Here is a 16,320-nt window from a genome sequence, read left to right on the forward strand (position 1 = left end):
TGGGATATCACAAGCCTTAAAAAGGAGATTCGGGGAGGATAGCATTGTAGCATAGCAATGTGATGCCAGCACCCTACATAGGCATTGGTTCCTGTCCTGGCTTCTTCACTTCTGATCTAGCTCCCTGCTAAATCATCTGGGAAAAGCAGAGGATAGACAAGTGTTTGGGTCCTAGCCATCCACATCAGGGAACCGGGATGAAGCTCCTGGCTTTGACCTGGCCCAGCCCTGGCCATTGCTGCCATCTAAGGAGTGAACCAGCAGATGGAAGACTTCTTTCTCTAACTCTTTCAAATAAATAAATAATTTTTTTAAAAAAAGAAACTCTGAAATGTTATAACAAGAATAAATCATGAAGACATGTTAAGTGAAACCAGCCAGTCACTAAAGGACAACGTTCTTTGAGTAGACAAATTCAGAGAGACAGAATAGATAATGGTGGTTGCCAAGGGTTAGGGGGATGAGAGATTTGAGAGTTCAGTGTTTAATGGACACAGAATTTTTCATTTGGCAAAAATGAAAAAGTTCTGCAAACAGAAGGTGTAATGGTTGCAAAACTGTGAGAGTACATTTAATAAGACAAACAGGTACATTTAAACATGAATATATTAGTAAATTTTATGTTTTTTGTATTTTATAATAAAGTGTACATGAATGTTCATGGCAGTATTATTCATAATAGTCAAGAGAGAAATAATCCAAATATCATCGACTGATGAATGCATAAAACATGGTACATCAATACAATGGAATTATTCAGCAATATTAAGGAATGAAACATTGATAATATGTACTGTAACATGGATGAACTTTTAAACATCAAGTTGGAGGCAGAGAAAGATGGTAGATAAGCAAATGATTTGATCACTGGAGATTGTCTCTCCACAGACAAACCAAATTTTTTTTAAAGATTTGTTTATTTATTTGAAAGAGTTACACAGAGAGAGAGAGGTCAGCCTTCCACCCTCTGGTTCACTCCCCAGTTGGCCGCATAGGTGCTAATCCGAAGCCAGGAGCCAGGAACTGATTCCAGGTCTTCCCACGTGGATGCAGGGGCCCAAGGACTTGGGCCATCTTCCACTGCTTTTCCAGGCCACAGCAGAGAGCTAGATCATAAGTGGAGCATTCAAGACCTGAATCAGCGCCTATATAGGATGCTGGCACTGCAGGTGGCGGCTTTACCTGCTATGACACAGTGCCGGCCCCCAGAGACACCAACTTAAACAGCTTTCATAAACCACCTTCAGGACAGTTAGAAGCCAGGTGAGTGAGCACAAGATCTGGTTTTAGCATAAGATGCACTGAAGGTGACAGAAAACAGCTATAGAGTCATTCCCCGCTGCTCCCCCCGCCAAGTTCTACACAGTGCTAACTCCAAGCCTCTTATTTAGGGGAGGGAGAGTGTATTAAGCACAGGTTTTAGACTTGAAACCTAGTACCAGACTTGCCAATGTAAAATTCTGTGCCAACAGGGCTCTATAGCCTCTGCTCCAAAGCCAGTACCTACAGACAAAGCCTCTGAATGTTCTTGGTCAGTGGCCAAGGGACTGCCTCCACCAACCTTCCCTCAGCTTCCCACATTCTAGCTGCTGAAGAGGATGGGAAAATCAGTATAGGACCTTGCCTTAGAACTCAACGCCAGGAACTGGAAAGAATTTCTAATCCTTCAAAGTACAGATGACACCATATGCCAACAAGCATCAAGAACTTCCAGGGAACTATGACCTCATTTAATGAATAAATATAGTGTCAGAAAATGAGCAGACAGCAATTGATATATCCAAAATTTCAGATACATTTTCAAAATATTATTTTATTTATTTGGGGTTGGGGGTGGGGTGGGCATGCAGATAGACTGACCTTCCGATTGCTGGTTCACTCCCCAAATACCCTCAGCAGTTGGGGGACTGATGCCAGAATCCAGGAACTCAATCTAGGTCTCCCACATGGGTGGCAGGAACACAACTACCTGAGTGGTTGCCTAGAACTAAGGAGATGGGAAGATCAGTTGTTTTTTTTTTTTTTTTTTTTTAAAGATTTATTTATTTTTATTTGAAAGTCAAGAGTTACACAAAGAGAGAAGGAGAGGCAAGCAGAGAGAGAGGTCTTCCATCCACTGGTTTGCTCCTCAATTGGCAGCAACGGCCAGAGCTACAGCGATCCGAAGCCAGGAGCCAGGTCTCCCACACGGGTTAAGAGAGCTGGATAGGAAGTAGAGCAGTCAGGTCTCGAACACCGGGATGCCAGTGCTTCAGGCCAGGGTGTTAACCTGCTGAGCCACAGCATCGGCCCCCCAATCAGGCGTTTTCTTTTCAGGGTGTTGAAAATGTTCTAAAATTGTGATGATAGTTGTACAGCTCTGTTAATATACTAAAAGCCACTGAATTGTATCATGGGTGAATTGTACAGTATATGAATCATATCTCAATTAAGTTTTTATTTGTAAGCCAAGAATATGAATGATTTAATGGAATTATAAAATGAAGAATAAGAATGAATGAGACTACAAGAGAATATAAACACTACAGCTTGAATTCTTGCCCTGCCATTTATTAGCTGTGTGACACTAAGCAAGACACTTAATCCCAGTGTGTTTCAGTAATACTTACCTTCAGGGATGCTGTGAGGATTAAACAAATTAATGTGTAAACACTTAGTACAGTGCCTGCTACAAAGGTGTCCTTCCCTGCTCTACCTCCTGCCTAATGCTAAAAATTCTACCACCACCCATATGAAAATAAAAATTCAATGATAGCTGTATCTAAATTTTACATTAGGGAAGATATGTCTGCTCTAGATAGCAAATAACCTGAAAGTCATCAATTACACAATACTGGCAAAGCAATTTTCATTACTAACTCGTGCAAGTTTTTATCTAAGGCAAAGATAAACTTCATACGGTTTTCTTCTACGCTTCTCCATTTTTAAAAATTCTTTTGTATTTAAAAATTTTTAACAGGCACATAAAATTATACACCTTTGTGGGGTACAGGTATACACTGTATAATTTCAATCAGGTAAATATGCATGTTTTCTCAAACATTTAATATTTCTTTCTGGTGAAAACATTCAAAATCCTACCTTCTAGATTTTTAAAAATAAAAATATGTAGTACATTAGTTATAGTCACCTTTACTAGGCAAGAGAACCCACTTCCTTCTTGCTTAATAACTTCTTTCTGAGGGCCAGCATTGCGTCATAGCAGGTAAAGCCACTGCCTGTGACACCAGAATCCTATATGAATGCCAGCTCGAGACCAAGGTGCTCCATTTCTGATCTAGCTCCCTGCTAGTGCACCTGGGAAAGCAGTGGGAGATGGCATAGGTCCTTGGGCTCCTGCACCTCCGTGGGAGACCCGGAATAAGCTCCTGCCTCCTGGCTTCAGACTTGACCCAGTTCCAGCCATATGGAGAGTGAACCACCAGATGGAGAATTTCTCTCTCTGTCCATCTCTCTATAAACCCTGCATTTCAAATAATCTTAAAAAAAAAAAAAAACAAAAACAAAAAGATCAGCCACTTTTTTCTGAACTGCTTTTTTACCTAATCCTTTATTTCAAGCTACTATTCAGATGTAAGCTAGAGAAAGATTAACAATGATCTTCTTTTATCATTATATGTTGAGGAAAAAATATGACTACTCATACAAGTTTTAGGACAGTTCCAAACTGCTCATCTAATTCATCAAAAATTCCCTAAACAAAAATGAACTTTACAAAGATGAGAATAAAAGGTATGCAAAAGGCAGGGAGTGGGAGGAGAGGGGCCGAGTGCTATGGCACAGCATGGTAGGCTTATGTCTGCACAGCCAGCATCCTATATGGGTGCTGGTTACAGTCCTAGCTATTCCACTTCTGACCCAGCTGCTCCCTGTTAATGTGCCTGGGAGAGCAGTGGAGGATGGTCCAAGTGCTTGGGCCCCTGCACCCACATGGGAGACAAGATAAAAGCTCCTGGCTTCAGCTTCGCCTACCCCTGGTTGTTGCAGCCATTCGGGGAGCAAATGAAAGATTTGCTCCAGCCAATGGAAAATCTCCTACCTCTCTCTGTCTCTCCCTTCTTCACTGTAAATCTTTCAAATAAATATTTTTTTCACAAAGATATTAAAAAAAAAAAAAAGAAAAAGAAAATAAAGTATGCCATGCCATGCCTCAATACCCTGTGTTAAAGACCCTCTTTGTTATCTGGAGACAAAACTGTATTGCACCTACAGACTAGAAATGGATTTTCGCTATATACCATCCACAGCCAAATTTCACTACTAAAGAAATGAGATGCTCTAAGAAGCTGGTGTTAGGATAATTTGATTAAACTATGCTTCCACTTTAAATAGTCCTTATTTTGTTTTAAAGTTAAATAAGAATTTATTCTCAAGCTAATTTAGAAGACAAAGCCTTTCCAAGGGTTACCTCCATCTTAAATGCTTCTGGAATAAGATTTAGTAAAAGCATGTGACTTGGCCGGCGCCGTGGCTTAACAGGCTAATCCTCCACCTTGCGGCGCCAGCACACCGGGTTCTAGTCCCGGTTGGGGTGCCGGATTCTATCCCGGTTGCCCCTCTTCCAGGCCAACTCTCTGCTATGGCCCGGGAAGGCAGTGGAGGATGGCCCAAGTCCTTGGGCCCTGCACCCACATGGGAGACCAGGAGAAGCACCTGGCTCCTGGCTTCGGATCAGCACGATGCGCTGGCCGCAGCGGCCATTGGAGGGTGAACCAACGGCAAAAAGGAAGACCTTTCTCTCTGTCTCTCCTCTCTCTCTCACTATCCACTCTGCCTGTAAAAAAAAATGTGACTAAGAAGCATAAACAGATGAACTGTCATTGTACTGCTATAATTTTGCACACTTTAAAGTCAGAAAATTCCTGCTAAAAACATTCCAAAATAAATGAATAAATGTTATATCACAGAAGCTTTTAATTTAGCAATTCTAACTTACTGTAAAATTCTACAGAGGGGCCAGTGCTGTGGCCTAGCGGGTAAAGCTGCCTGCAGTGCCAGCATCCCATATGGGTGCCAGTTCAAGACCCGGCTGTTCCACTTCCAATCCAGCTCTCTGCTTTGGCCTGGGAAAGCAGCAGAAGATGGCCCAAGGCCCTGGGCCCCTGCACCGGGTTGGGAGACCTGGAGGAAGCTCCTGGCTCCTGGCTTCAGATTGACACAGCTTCAGCCGTTGCAGCCAACTGGGGAGTGAACCAGCGGATGGAGGCTCTCTCTCTCTCTGCCTCTCCTTCTCTCTCTGTGTAACTCTGACTTTCAAATAAAGATTGTGTATTTAAAGGAAAAAAAACTCTACAAAGAATACAGAAGTCCTCTCGCTACCCACAGGTAATACATTCTAAAATCCCCAGTACCAAATGTTCCATTTATATGCTATATTTTATCCTGCACACAGATATGTATGACAAAGTTTGTAAATTAGGCACTGTAGAAGAGATTAATAATGAAATAATTTTAACATACTGTCAAAAGTTTCATGACTCCTTCAAAATATCTTATTGTACTATATCTGGCATTCTTGTGATAATTTGAAATGATAAAATGCCTATGTGATGAGACGAAGTAAGGTGAACAACACAGGCATTGTGACACATCCTTAAGGCTACTACTAACCTGATGATATACCAAGAGGATCATTGAGCCATGTAGATTCTGGCTCACTGTAACTGAAGCAGGCAGAAAACAAAATCGGGCAGGGGAGGAACTACTTTTAAGTTGCTGCAACAATTGCAGAAGCCTTTTCTCCCTCTATAAACTCTTTAACCTTGATGCCTAATTATACTGTCTCACTGTATTTCAGAAATGTTCACTAGACACTTAGTGCACAAAGGAAAGCAGGCTAAGAGCTTTTATTATAATGTTAGGAATCCCCACAACAACCATATGAAGTAAATCCTCCTATTAATATCATCACTGTATAACTGAAGAAACAGCCTTTAAAGTTCAAGGAACTGCCCAAGGTCACAGTAAGAGGATGATGGACCGTTTCTCTTCTTTTCTATTTTTTATAAGGTAAAATTCCAAACATACACTAAAGACAGCAAACCCTCCAAACCAAACTCATCACACAAATGTAATCATCAAGACTCCCTATTCATGTTTCTGCCCACTCCTGCTTCCTCATTATTTTGAAATAAAAACCCCTTTGTAAATGTTTCAGTATCTCTGAAAGATAAGAACTCAAACCTATAGTCCTTATTTTCATTGAACTGTATTTTCTCTGAAAAAAAAAACAAAGCTCAAGTTACCCTCTGGTCTCAAACTACTTCATGAAAAGTAACATTTTAGGACTTTCAATTAAATATCACAAAAAACAGACTAGAGGCAGTCAAGTTAACCATCCTTCTTGAAATGTTGCTGTTTTCCTTAACCCTATATGAAACTGGTTCTCCTCCTCCCTCTCAACCTACTCCAGTTTCTATTTCTGGCTCCTCTTTTACCTCCTCGTGAGTTACCTGTTCTTTTCAATATATACTCACCCCTGCAATAGCTCTTCCATTTTTATGGCTTCATCTTATCACTTCTGGCTGGTAGACTTCCAAATCTGATATCCCAACTGTGTTCCCTAATCTAAGGCACTGTTCTTCCACATATCTACTTGAATATCCTACTTTCACCTCAAATTCAACATGAATCAGATCCAATTCAGCTTTAAAAACACAGCTCTACTATCCTCCTTAACAATCTGTTATTGACAAACCACCATATTCCCATTCACCCACATTCCCTTTAAGGTCACACAAATTTGTGGTCTTTCCTTTAAGACGTATCTCATACCTTTTTTTTCCCCACTGAGAGCTAGCACTGAAGCCCAAGCCTTCAGCAATTCACCTAAATTATCATAAAAGTCACTGGTTATAATTCACTCTCTCTACTTCAGTCAGTTCTGTGTAATATTCATCCATTGCTACAAAAGATTTACTGAATACTAGTATATGTTAGCACAGGTTGGGTGCTGCTGGAATACAACAGTGAGTCAAACATATCCCTTTCTAGCAGAGGACACATTTAGGAAAACAAAAATTTTCTTCCCAAATAAACAGATTGTGATAAATGCTGTGACAGAGATAAAGACAGTACAGTCATAAAGGACAGATAATAGGAGTACTACTTCAGGCTGGGGCTTTTAATTAGACAGAATTTAAGCTGACACTTTAAGGATGAGGAGGCAGTTATGTAAACATTTAAAGTGTTCCAAGCAAAGCAAACTGAAAGCACATAGCTACTATGAGGGACAAGCCTTGCACGTTATAGAAAATGACCTAGTCAAATTTGGCTAGAGATAGGAGAGTGAGTGTTACAATGTTAAGGTTGGAATAACAGATATAGGTCAATTTTATTCCATATATAAGAAGTCAATAAAGAGTTTTAAGCAAATAAATTATAATCTAATATATACTATGATAGAGACTGCTAGTATTCAATATCTGCATTCTCTGCTTCACAAGCACACTGCTACAGCATATTCCCCAGTCCCTCCTGAAGTTAGGTGAGATATTATGACTTAGTTCTGACCACTAAGGGTGTATGTGAAAGTCATGTATGCCACTTCCAGGCTGGACCCTAAAATCTTCCTTCACAAACACTTCCCCTTTCAAAACCACCTCAGAAGCCACAAGCTAGTTATGGTGGTAATATAAAAGCACAGAGGAGCCTGTGTCCTAATTGATGCACAGAGCAGAGATGACCCCCCAACATTCACACCAGACTGCGATGTAAGAAAATAATTATAAACTTGTGTTAAAGCTATTAAGATCTGTTAAATATTAAGAGATGTTAGCAATATCATAACCAATACAAAAATCCTAAAAACATTTCTCTGGTTGCTGTGTGAAGAATGAGTTAAAAGGCCGGAGCCGTGGCTTAACAGACTAATCCTCTGCCTTGCGGCGCTGGCACCCCGGGTTCTAGTCCCGGTTGGGAAGCCGGATTCTATCCCGGTTGCCCCTCTTCCAGGCCAGCTCTCTGCTATGGCCCAGGAAGACAGTGGAGGATGGCCCAAGTCCTTGGGCCCTGCACCCGCATGGGAGACCAGGAGAAGCACCTGGCTCCTGGCTTCAGATTAGCGTGATGCGCCGGCCGCAGCGGCCATTGGAGGGTAAACCAACGGCAAAAAGGAAGACCTCTCTCTGTGTTCTCTCTCTCTCTCTCTCACTATCCACTCTGCCTGTCAAAAAAAAAAGAATGAGTTAAAAGGAAAGATAAACACAGAAATAAGAAGCCAAAGAGATCCCAGCCAACTGTTAACATCAACTTGACAACACTCCGCAACCAACACTCACCCTAAATGATATCACATGGGGAAAAAAAGCCTATCTCCCCTCAAATTATATTTTAAACCTTATCCCAAACTGACTTTTTAGCCTTTTTTGCTTTCCAGCTTTTCTTCATTTTTAATCTTTTATTCTTGCTATTGTAAGTTCCAAAGGTCATTTTTTTGTTCATATTTTTCCAAATTCCTTTTCCGTTTGTTTTGGTTTCTTATATGAAAAGCTAGTCCTTGATTGCTCATTTTTTATTGGCAAGTCCTAAGAGTCGTTGTGAACAACTTATACTTTCTCTTTTAAATTCCTACTTGATGGCCAGAATTCTGGGAGTCAAACAGGAGAAGAGCTCTCAATAACAGTCCTAATATTGAGCACATTCACTTAATTTGGGTATCTTCTGTTTGGCCCTTTACCATGTATGCCACTCATATTCTCTCACAGTCTGTTTCATAATTGTGGAAGAAAAACCTTCGATCTTCTGTTGGAGCAAGTCACTCAACTAGACAAACATCAAAAGATATAGTTTCAAGCTGTTTTTTCTCGTAACAGCTTTATTCTAACATACTACACATACCATAAAGCTCACCTATTTAAAGTATACAGCTTGGGGCCGGCACTGTGGTGTAGCAGGTAAAGCTGCTGCCTGCAGTGACAGCATTCCTATGGGTGCCGGTTCAAGTCCCAGCTGCTCCACTTCTAATCCAGCTCTCTACTATGGCCTGGGAAAGCAGAAGATGGCCCAAGTCCTCGGGCCCCTGCACACACATGGGAGACACGGAAGCTGCTGGCTCCTAGCATAGGATTGGTGCAGCTCCGGTGGTTGTGGACAACTGGGGAGTGAACCAGCAGACAGAAGACCTCTCTCTGCTTATGCTTCTCTGTGTAACTCTTAAAAAAATATACAGTTCAATGGCTTTTAGTGTCTTCACAGCTGTACAACCACTACCACAATCAATTTTAGAACATTTTCTTTTTTTTTAAGATTTATTTATTTATTCGAAAGTCAGAGTTACACACAAAGAGGAGGAGAGGCAGAGGCAGAGAGAGGGAGGTCTTCCATCTGCTGGTTCACTCCCCAACTGACTGCAACGGCCAGAGCTGCGCTGATCCGATGCCAGGAGCTTCTTCCAGGTCTCCCACGTGGGTACAGGGGCCCAAGGGCTTGGGGCCATCTTCCACTGCTTTCTCAGGCCGCAGCAGAGAAATGGATCGGAAGTGGAGCAGCCAGGACTCAAACCAGAGCCATGTGGGATACTGGCACTACAGGAGGCGGGCTTTACCCACTACGCCACAGCGCCAGCCCCAGAACATTTTCATAACCCCAAAAAGAAACCCCACACTCTATTCAAGCTGTCACTTCCCATTTTCCTCTATCACACTCTACTCCCAGCCCTAGGTAACAACTAATTTATGTTCTGACTACATATTTATATTTTCTGGACATTTCACACAGATAGAATCATACAGTATGTGGGCTTCTGTATACTTAGCATCATGTTTTCAAGGTTTGTCCATTTTGGAGTATGTGTTATAGAACACTGGGGTCTTCTGTGACTGGCTTCTTTCAGAGCAGATTTTCAAGGTTCACTGATGTTATAATGTGAAACAGTGCTCCATTCATTTCTATTACCCAATAATACCCCCTGTCTGGCTATACATTGTATTTCTCTGTCAGCTGACAGGCATTCGGGTTGTTTCCACTTTCTCTATTATGGTTAAGCTACTTCTTACACAGACATCCAAGAAATTCTTATTTTTAGCACCACCATTACCTCCTCCCTATCAAATACCTGATTCTGCCAATTCCTGAGCCTGACGATTCTTTTTGACTTTTGTTGCTGTCATTTTAGTGTTCAACATGTTCAAGTCTACCAAGAAACTTACCATCAGTTTACATCAATTTACTATCTTTCTAACTTCCAAATTTCATTGCTGTTGTTTCTTCTTCCATTCTTTATCTCTGTAGTTTGAACCTTTTAAAAATATTCTTTACTGTTACCTTCATGGGCTGTCAAAATGAGTAAAAGTGAACACATTTTCATTCAGTTATCTTTATCCAGAAGTCTTTTCAATTACTTTTAGACTTCATTCTTTTTTTTGACAGGCAGAGTTAGACAGTGAGAGACAGAGAGAAAGGTCTTCCTTCCGTTGGTTCATTCCCCAAATGGCCGCTACAGCCGGCGCTGCACCAATCTAAAGCCAGGAGCCAGGTGCTTCCTCCTGGTCTCCCATGCGGGTGCAGGGCCCAAGCACTTGGGCCATCCTCCACTACCCTCCCAGGCCACAGCAGAGAGCTGGACTGGAAGAGGAGCAACCAGGAAAGAATCCAGCGCCACAACCAGGACTAGAACCCGGGGTGCTGTCGCTGCAGGCAGAGGATTACCCAAGTAAGCTGTGGCGCCAGCCTAGACTTCATTTTTTCTAATATGTACATTTTAAGGATATAAACTTTCCTCTAAGCATGGCTTTACCTGTATCTCTTAAATTATGCCATACTCTCATCATTCAGTTCACAATAGTTTAATGCTATATTTATCTAACCCCTGTGTCATCTGCAAATATATTGCTTAATTTTCAAACAGCTGATAATTTTCTAATTTATTTTTTAATTGATTTCTGGCTTAATTTCAGCATGTCAAAGACAACACTCTGGAATTACATATTTCAATTTTTTGACTTTTAACATGCATCAATTTGGAAAACTGATAAGCATTCGATAAAGCTCTGTATTCTGGTGGCACCAATTGAAATGTCCTATGTACGTCAATTAGACTCAACTGGTGATTACATTGTTCAAATCTTTCATATTCTTCTGACTTCATCATTATTATACTAATTACTCAAAAGGTATGACAAAAAACATAAAAGCCCATACTATGCTTATGATTTTGTCTAATTTTCCTATTCTCAATTTTTTTTGCCTCTAAGGTTGGCAAAAATTAGAAAGGAAGAGAGGGGCCGGCATTGTGGCGTAGCAGATAAAGCTGCCACCTCTGACGCTAGCATACCATATGAACATCAGTTCAAGACCTGGTTGCTCCACTTCCAGTCCAGCTCCCTGCCTAGGAAAGCAGCAAAAGATAGCCCAAGTAACTGGGCCTCTAAAAACCCATGGAGGAGACCCAGAAGAAGCCTCAGGCTTCAGCCTGGCCCAGCCCTGGCCATCTGGGGAGAGAACCACTAGATGGAAGATCAACCTCCCCATCTCTCTGTAACTCTGCTTTTCAAATACATAAATAAATTTAAAAAAAAAAAAAAAGAAGAAAAGAACGCAAAGTTGAGAAATACTGTGAAAAAGGTGTAACTTGCTGTGTTTGTTCTGAATAGCAATTCAGCAAACATTAAAACTTCTTTGAACCCAAGTATTTTAAATTTAGAAGTTGATTCTAAAGGGCAAGAGGAGATCCTTAATGTGCACCAAACACTACTTAATAGTTACACTGATAAATGAATTTACATTCAAGCCTTACACTAGTCCTTTGATACTATCCCTGCATCAGAGATAAAGAAAAAAAGGCAAGGGGAGGGAGAAGGTCTGTAGAGGGCTAAACCCATGCAATGGTAAGTGATGTATTCTAAACTAGAACCCAACTTACCTGACTCTAGAACATTTAGATTTATACATATTGACAGAGGATGCTCATAAAAACCAACACAGAAAACAAGGTGTAGCATGTAATCCTACTTTTTAAAAAAGGTGTGCATGACTGCATACGCACAGAAACAAGTCTGAAATATATATATATGTGTGTGTATGTATATATATATATATATATATATGTTTTTTAAATAATAGTGACGGTATAACTGTTATAGCACCGCAAGTTAAACTACAGCCTGCAGAGCCAGCATCTCTTAGAAGTGCCAGATCAAGTCATGCCTGCTCCACCTCATATCCAGCTCCCTGCTGATGGGGAAGGCAGAGGACAATGGCCTAAGTGCTTGGGCTCCTGCCACCCACCTGGGAAACCCAGATGGAGTTTCAGACTCCTGGCTTCAACAGGGCTCAGCCCCAAACATTGTGGCCATTTGGAAGATCTAACTCAGCCTTTCAAATATGTAAATTTTTAAGAAAACAAGTGACAAGGGCCAGTGCTGTGGCGGTGCCAGCATCCCATATAGGCAACGGTTCAAATCCTGGCTGCTCCTATTCTAATCCAGCTCTCTGCTATGACCTGGGAAAGCAAAAGAAGATGGTCCAAGTGCTTGGGCCCCTGCACCTACGTGGGAGACAACGAAGAAGCTCCTGGCTCCTGGCTTTGGATCGGCCATTGCAGCCATTTGGGGAGTGAACCAGCAGACAGAAGACCTTTAAAGGTCTCCCTCAATCTCTGTAACTCTCTCAAACAAATAAAATCTTTTTAAAAAAAAGAAGGGACAAATATTTTTGTAAAAGAAATAATTATACGAGAAACCAGCTGTAAGACTGCTCATGCAAATAAGACTAAACATAACTTTCTGGAAATCAACACTTTAAAAAAGTGCACTGTAGGCCGGCGCTGCGGCTCAATAGGCTAATCCTCTGCCTGCGGCGCCGGCACACTGGGTTCTAGTCCTGGTCGGATTCTGTCCTGGCTGCCCCTCTTCCAGTCCAGCTCTCTGCTATGGCCCGGGACTGCAGTGGAGGATGGCCCAAGTCCTTGGGCCCTGCACCCGCATGGGAGACCAGGATAAGTACCTGGCTCCTGCCTTCGGATCAGCGTGATGCGCCGGCCGCAGCGCGCCAGCCGCAGCGCGCCAGCCGCGGCGGCCATTGGAGGGTAAATCAAAGGCAAAAGGAAGACCTTTCTCTCTATCGCTCACTCTCACTGTCCACTCTGTCAAAAAAAAAAAAAAAAAGTGCACTGTACTTTTATCTCCTGTAACACAATTCCTGGGGCTGGTGGTGTAGCACAGGGGTTAAGTCACCAATTGGGATGCCTGCATCCCACATCAAGTGCCTGGCATTGAGTCCTTCCTCAATTTCCTGCTAATGCACACCCTGAGAGGCAGCAGACGATGGTTCAAGTACTGGAGTACCTGCCAATCATGCTTGGAGACCAAGATGGAATTCTTAAACATTGCTTTTTTAAAAATTTCTTTCCTTCTTTTAGGGGGTGTTATTTTATTGTCCTCTCTACCTTCAATTTTTTTTTTTTTTTTAAATTCTTTTATTTTATTTGAAAGACAAGAGTTACAGAGAGAGGTAGAGCCAAAGAGAGAAAGAGGTCTTCCATTCCGCTGGCTTACTCCCCAAATGATCGCAACAGCCAGAGCTGAGCTGAGCTGATCTGAAGCCAGGAGCTTCCGCTGGGTCTCCACATGGGTGCAGGGGCCCAAAGACTTGGGTCATCTTCTACTGCTTTCCCAGGCCATAGCAGAGAGCCGGACTGAAAGAGGAGCAGCCAGGACCTAAACCGGCACCCATATGGGATGCCGGCAATGCAGGCCAGGGCTTCAACCCTCTGCACCACAGCGCTGGCCCCCAAGATGGAATTCTTGACTCTTGGCTACAGCTTGGCCCAGCCCCAGCTTTTGCAGGTATTTGGGGAGTGAAACAGAAGATGGAGTATCTGTCACTCTGTGTTTTTAAAAAACATATGAAACTTTCTTTAAAATGCAATTCTTATTTCTCCTGATATGACATGTGTCCCACATTAATCCTCCTCCTCTTTTCTGACATACCAAGGGGGAGAAAGGGATACAAACATATACACACCTATGTACCACTGTCTGGGACAGCTTCTTACCTACAGCCAATTCATTCCCCCAGCTATTATTTGCCAACTATAAAGAAGCTGAGGAAAATGACTCATTTAAAATATAATTTGGGGGGCCAGTGTTGTGACGCAGAAGGTTAAGCCAATGCTTGTGACTCCAGCAACCCATATTGGAGTGCTGCTTCCAGTCCCAGCTACTCTGCTTCCAATCCAGCTTCCTGCTAATGTGATGGGAAGGCAGCAGCAGATGGCCCAAGTACTTGGGCCCCTGTGACCCATATGGGAGACCAGGAAGAAGTTCCTAGATGCTGTCTTTGGCCTAGGCCAGAACCTGGTTATTGTGGCCATTTGGAGAGTAACCAGCAGCTGGAATATCAATCTTACTCTCTCTTTTCTTCCCCAACCCCTCACAATTCCTTTCAAATAAATGTTTTTTTTTTTTTTTTTTAAGATTTATTTATTTATTTGAAAGTCAGAGTTATAGAGAGAGGAGAGGCAGAGAGAGAGGTCTTCCGTCCGATGGTTCACTCCCCAGATGGCCGCAGCAGCTTGAGCTACGCCGACCCAAAGCCAGGAGCCAGGAGCTTCTTCCAGGTCTCCCACATGGGTGTAGGGGCCCAAGGACTTAGGCCATCTTCTACTGCTTTCCCAGGCCATAGCAGAGAGCTGGATTGGAAGAGGAGCAGCCGGGACTCAAACTGGCATCCATATGGGATGCCAGCACTTCAGGCCAGGGTTTTAACCCACTGCACCACAGCGCCAGCCCCAAATGTTCTTTCTAAAAATGTTTTAAAAATAAAAAATATCATTTGAGCCTGTTCTTCTAAGACTACAACTTCCTTTTTCTCCATTTTCCAAAGTATATAAAGTCTCCTTTGTTCTGCACTTAGATGGCAAGAACACTGTGGACACAGACACACACACACAAAGGGTACTTCAAAAAATGAATGGAAAAGGGAATCAAGATAAAATTTACTTTGGTGTGGGCCGGCACTATGGCGTAGTGAGTTAAGCTGCTGCCTACAGTTCCAGCATCCCATATAGGTGCCAGTTCAAGTCTCAGATGCTCCAAGTCCTGGGGCCCCTGCACCCATGTGGGAGACCTGGGAGAAGTTTCTGGCTCCTAGCTTTAGATCATCCCAGCTCTGGCTGTTGTGGCCATTTGGGGAGTGAACGAGCAGTGGAAGCTCGCTCTCTCTCTCTCTCTTCCTCTCAAATAAATAAATCTTAAAAAAAAAAAAAAAAATGGTGCAGACCTTTCTCTGTCTCTCCCTCTCTCACTATCCACTCTGCCTGTCAAAAAAAAAAAAAAAAAAAAAAAAAAAAAAAAAAGGCCAGCTCCGTGGCTCAATAGGCTAATCCTCCGCCTGCAGTGTCGGCACACTGGGTTCTAGTCCCGGTTGGGGCGCCTGATTGTGTCCCAGTTGCCCCTCTTCCAGGCCAGCTCTCTGCTATGGCCAGGGAGTACAGTGGAGGATGGCCCAAGTGCTTGGGCCCTGCACCCCATGGGAGACCAGGAGAAGCACCTGGCTTCTGGCTTCGGATCAGCGTGATGCGCCGGCCGCAGCGCAGCAGCCGCGGCAGCCATTGGAGGATGAACCAAAGGCAAAAGAAGACCTTTCTCTCTGTCTCTCCCTCTCTCACTATCCACTCTGCCTGTCCAAAAAAAAAAAAAAGGTGCAAAAAAATTCTGAAATCACTACATAGGTTTTTCTACAATATACTTTAAAAAATTTATTTGAAAATCAGAGTTACAGAAAAAGAGACAGAGAGCAAGAGATCTTCCATCTGTTGGTTCATTTCCCATATGGCGATAAACCCCAAGGCTGGGCCAGCTCAAAGCCAGGAGCCTGGAACTCCATCCTGGACTTGAACCATCTTCTGTTGCTTCCCCAGGCACAGTAGCAGAGAGCTGGATCACAAGACCAGTCAGGTGTTCATATGGGATGCAGGTATGGCAGGTGGTAGCATAACCCACGGCACCACAATGCTTACTCCCACAAATCACGTTTTTCATAACTTTTTGAAAGACCTTCATACATAATACGTGCTCTGTGACTTATTTCTCCAAAAATTTCTTAAAGAATTTATTTGAAAGACAGAGCAATAGATAAACAGAGAGAGTTGGTGTTTTTTTTAAAGATTTTATTTATTTATTTAACAGGTAGAGATATAGACAGTGTGAGAGAGACAGACAGACAGATAAAGGTCTTCCATCATTGGTTCACCCCCCCCCAAGTGGCCACAAGGGCCGGAGCTGCACTGATCTGAAGCCAGGAGCCAGGTGCTTCCTCTAGGTCTCCCATGCAGGTGCAGGGGCCCAAGCACTTGGGCCATCCTCCACTTCTTTCCCAGAC

General features: G+C 42.7%; 1 protein-coding gene across 2 annotated transcripts in view; it reads right to left on the reverse strand.

Annotated features, from left to right (window-relative positions):
• Positions 1-16,320, reverse strand: part of NCK1 (NCK adaptor protein 1) — a 93,594-nt gene that overhangs the window by 68,622 nt on the left and 8,652 nt on the right. The window contains exon 2 of one of the 2 annotated variants that reach the window (XM_062214258.1): positions 1,861-1,987. The exons of the other annotated variant lie outside the window; for it this stretch is intronic. The gene's annotated coding sequence lies outside the window, so the exon portion shown is untranslated. The remainder of the gene's footprint in view (positions 1-1,860; positions 1,988-16,320) is intronic. 2 annotated transcript variants of the gene reach the window in all.

The sequence above is a fragment of the Lepus europaeus genome, chromosome 2, assembly GCF_033115175.1.
Source record: "Lepus europaeus isolate LE1 chromosome 2, mLepTim1.pri, whole genome shotgun sequence".
Taxonomy (NCBI): domain Eukaryota; kingdom Metazoa; phylum Chordata; class Mammalia; order Lagomorpha; family Leporidae; genus Lepus; species Lepus europaeus.